Consider the following 5,219-nt stretch of genomic DNA (forward strand, 5'->3'; position numbering starts at 1 on the left):
TAGATAATTGGACACCCCCCTTACAAAAGGGTCACAAGGAAAAGGCAACCCAGTCAGGGTGCAGTATAGCACCATTGAAACACAACTTTCCTCTAGTTCTTTAATGCTTCCTTCCCACCCCCGTTATCATGATCCCAATTCTACCTCACAAATCTGACTAGACCAGAGCATGTACATTGGTACAGATAAGAGCTGGAAGCACAGGGAATCCAGGACAGATAAACCCCTCAGGACCAATAATGAGAGAAGCGACACCAGGCGGTAGGGGGAGAAAGGGGGAACCAATCACAACGATGTATATATAACCCCCTCCCTGGGGGATGGACTACAGAAAAGTGGGTGAAGGGAGACATCGGTCAGTGTAAGACATGAAAAAATAATCATTTATCAATTATCAAGGGTTTGGGAGGGAGGGAGGGTGAGAATGAGGAGCTGTTACCAAGGGCTCAAGTAGAAAGCCAATGTTTTGAAGAATGATGGTGGCAACAAATGTCCAAATGTGCTTGACACAATGGATGGATGGATGGATTTTGAAAAGAGGTGTATGAGCCCCCAATAAAATGATCAATTAAAAAAAGTAAAGTTGGCTGGGAATGGTTTTAAGAAGACAGACTTTCTGAAATGGTTTTAAGAAGACAGACTTTCTGAAATGAAGACACCAGCCAGCTGGGCTGGTGAGGGCAGCTCCTCGAATTAAACACGGGACGGGCTGTCTCGATGATTCTTTCTTTCTTTTCCATTGTCTTCATCTTGTTTACTTTCTCTTTCCCTCCCTCCTCCTAAGGGTTTCAAAATACAGCCCAAAACATTTTAAAACTGTTACAGACTTCAGTATGCATCTCTTGAAAAATATTAGATGTTATCTTCTATAACCACAATGCTAACTTTAACAAGAATTCTATTTAAAATGTAGCCAGTTATAAAAACTTTCCCACTTATTCTAAACATTTCCTTCTACAGTTGGTGGGTTTGAATTCATTTTCAAAAACCTGTAGGTTACATTTGGCTCTTATGTCTCCTAAGTCTTTTCCAATCGATCCAAGGTCCCCATCCCACATTTTCTCTCACAAGGTTGACTTTGTGACAGCAGCCCAGTCTCCTGGTATCTTTAATTGTCAAATTTGACTTTTATGTGTTCGTACCATCACTTACCATGCTCAACTTTACCAAGCATTTGCTACAAATACAAGTTATCTAAAAGGCTTACTTAAATTCATATCCAACTGTTGGTTTCTATTGCTATGATAAAAAAAAAATCACCACACATATAGCGACATACAACAATACAAATGTGTTATCTTTTAAGTTTATAGTTTAAAAGTCCAAAGTGGATTTTAACTGAGCTAAAATGAAGGTGTGGGCAGAGCTGCATTCTTCCAGAAGTTCTAGCCGGGAATGATTCCTTTGCTTCTAGAAGCTGCCTACATCCCTGACCTCATAACACCCTTCTTCCATCATCAAAGTCAGAAGTGGTGAATCCTCACATCACATCCCTCTAACCTCTTTTGCCTCTTTTCTTCTTTTTTTCTGTGATGGACCCTTGGCATTACATTGAGCCCATGGAATCATCTCCCTATTTTAAGGTCAGCTGATTAACGCTCCCACCCCACCCTCCAAGTTGCCTTTGAGTCAATTCTGACTCACAGTGACTATGGAACAGAATTCTATAGCCTCACAGGGTTTCTGAGACTGTAATCTTTATGGAACCTTTCAGTTAGCAGCTGAGAGCTTAATCGCTGTGCTACCAGGCCCCCTTGGTCAGCTGATTGGCAACTTTAACTGTGTCTGTAACCTTAAATTCCCTTTGCCATGTGTCTTGGTTGTCTAGTACTGTTATAACAGAAATAACACAAGTGGATGGCTTTAACAAATAAATGTATTCTCTCACAGTTTAGGAGGCTAGAAGGAGCCAATTTCAGGAGAAAGGTTGTCTCTTTCTCCTCTCCCTCTCCCTAAGATATTCACAGATTTTTGGATTAGGACATGAACATCTTGGGTGAGTGCATAATTCTGCCTACATGGATTGTAATTTATTTTGTATTTAATCAAGTGACACACAAAGTTTTGTTGTCTTCTCTTTTTTGCTGAAATGTATCATTCAGTGTTTAATCTGATAGTCTTATCAGTTGGTGATTCATGCTTGAATCAATTAACTAGGGATTTCAAATTATCTTATAATTCTATCGCTTCTTCCACTTTTACGTGCCAGAGAGCTCTTATACAAAAAAGTTAGCCTAAACCTTGTTAGCAGGCAGCGTGCGTTGGAAAGTGGACTCTTGCAGATGCAGGTAGGTTAAAATTTAACACCTGATCATTTGGTCTCCCTTTTGACCCATGTGAATTTAGTTCTAGTTTTTAGTATTTTCTGCTTTCTTTTCGGGTGAGGGTTTCCTCTGTTTTATTTTGTTATTGTTGTTTTGGGTGTGTTTTTCTGTATATAAAATCCAAACCTACTGCACCTCATCGTGATCCTGGAGGACTGGGTAGAAATGCCTTTGTTGGTTCTGAGATTCTCTCTTTTTTTTTAAACCAAAAGGTAGTTTATTTCATAAAGTTAATAAGTTAATAACATGCTATTAAGATTAGGACTAAAATAGCTCTTTACAATAAAAAAGATTCTAACTTTTCTCTAACATTTAAAAACAGGCTTATTCAAAAGAAAATTAAGTGAGAGTAGAAAGCCTTGTCTGTTCCCTGTGAAGTGTGGAGTGGCTGGGGGCTTTGAACTGCTGATTGTGGTTAGTAGCCCATGAAATCCAGGATAGATAAATCTAATGAGACAGTAACTGGGTTCATGGTTCCTTGGGGGGCTGGGGGGAAGTGGGGGCTAATAACAATGGGTGCACTCAAGAAGAAGAAAATGTTCTTAAATTGATTGTGGTGACGATTGTACAACTCTTACGTATGATTGAATGATTAATTTGCATGATATATGAATATGTTAATAAAATTGTTAAAAATGACGCAAGTCAATGAGAAATAGAATAAAACCTGGAAAGCTGGCACATGTGTAAGGCAGAAGACTCGGATAATTTCCATTAGTAGAGCAATGACAGGAAAGTGGTCAGGCTGCCCTTTTGAGACCCCTGAGATCTCTGGCTCTCACAGATTTTCCCTGTATTTGATTCTCTAGAAACACAGTTCCCATTGCAAAGGCAAGACAAATCCTTCATTATTTTATTTGAATTGTCAGGGTTTTTACCCCCAGAGTAAGGAGTGGCTCTCTCCAGTTAATTCCAATGGTGTCCAATTGTTTTATCTTTAGTATATTTATGAATTCGGATTTTAGTCAATTGTGTTCGTTATTCTTTTTGATGCTCAAGTTGTCTTTTCAGGCCAATGAGCCCTCCTCCAAGTTGGTTCCTGTGTCTGAACACAGCCCTTCAATCTTTGGTGGGTTCCTTGTTTTCTGGCACAAAATACTTCAGGCTCTTCTTGTATATATAACTTGTGCCCCGCTAGTCCTCCAAAGAATGATAATTCCTTAGAGTGTAGCAAAGTTATTTAGAACCCTGAGTCTCAGTGCTGTGTGCTCATTGCTTCCAAACAATACACATATTTATAACAAAATAAATAAATCATTGAGTCATACTAATATTTCCAATTCAATTTACGTTACAAGATTTTTAGATTTTTTTCCCTTCCTTTTCAGACTATTTTTTCTTGTATTGAAAAAAAAATCTTGGCTTCTAACATTAACAGGATTACTTATTTGTATGATTCTATAATACTTAGTAATTTTCAAATACCAATATTACTAACAATTGTACTATGTATATTCAAATTATAATTTTTGCACCTTCCTTTGCTTATAATATATATATAGTGGCTTATAAAATATATTTTAATAAGTGCACAATATACTGTGTGCTTGCTTGGGGGTATGGCAAGAGAGATTTGGGGGGACGATGAGTACAAAAATAAAGAAAACTTCCTAAAACTTGATTGTGGTGAGGATTGTACAACTCTTCTTGACATGATTGAACTATTGAGTTGTATGGTAGGTGAATTATATGCCAATAAAACTATTGGGGGAAATACTGTGTGCTTGAGTTATTTGCATTCACTCTATTGCCCTTGATGCTGTGCTGCTGCCCTTGCACTCCTGTAAAGAGTCACAGATGCGGAAACGCACCCGTCAACTCTGCTCTGGCTGATAGGTCACCATGAGCCAAACTTGACTCAATGATGGAGTCTGGCTTATTTGTTTTGTTTTATATACAATGGCCCATGTACAATGGGAAAATCGCATTATCTTTTAATTCTATTTTTGTCATGAATATTTTGAAGGCACCTTAGTACAACTGAGCTTGATATGGATTTTTAGGCATAGCTTTTTTAAAAAAAATCATTTTATTGGGGGCTCAGACAACTCTTATCACAATCCATACGTACATCAATGGTGTAAAGCATATTCGTACATTAATTGCCCTCATCATTCTCAAAACATTTGCTCTCCACTGAAGCCCCTGGCATCAGCTCCTTATCGCCCCCCTCCCCGCTCCCCCCTCCCTCATGAACCCTTGATTATTTATAAATTATTATTTTGTCATATCTTGCCCTGTCCGACGTCTCCCTTCACCCATTTTTCTGTTGTCCATTCCCCAGGGAGGAGGTCACATGTAGATCCTTGTAATCAGTTCCCCTTTCCACCCAATCCCTCCTCCACCCTCCCGGTATCGGCACTCTCACCACTGGTCCTGAAGGGATCATCTGTCCTGGATTCCCTGTGTTTCCACTTCCTATCTGTACCAGTGTATATCCTCTGGCCTAGCCAGATTTGTAAGGTAGAATTGGGATCATGATAGTGGGGGTGGGTGGATGAAGGAAGCATTTAGGAACTCAAGGAAAGTTGTATGTTTCATCGTTGCTGCATTGCACCCTGACTGGCTCGAGTCCTCCCAGCAACCCTTCTGTAAGGGGATGTCCAATTGCCTACAGATGGGCTTTGGGTCTCCACTCTGCACTCCCCCTCATTCACAATGATACGATTTTTTGTTCTGATGATACCTGGTACCTGATCCCTTCAACACCTCGCGATAGCACAGACTGGGGTGCTTATTCCATGTGGCCTTTGTTGCTTCTGAGCTGGATGGCTGCTTTTTTACCTTCAAGCCTTTAAGACCCCAGACGCTATATCTTTTGATAGCTGGGCACCATCAGCTTTCTTCGCCACGTTTGCTTATGCACCCATTTGTCTTCAGCGATCGTATCAGGGA

Source organism: Echinops telfairi, unplaced genomic scaffold (genome assembly GCF_000313985.2).
Source record: "Echinops telfairi isolate 266 unplaced genomic scaffold, ASM31398v2 ScPeMD7_443;HRSCAF=831, whole genome shotgun sequence".
NCBI classification, from domain to species: Eukaryota; Metazoa; Chordata; class Mammalia; order Afrosoricida; family Tenrecidae; genus Echinops; species Echinops telfairi.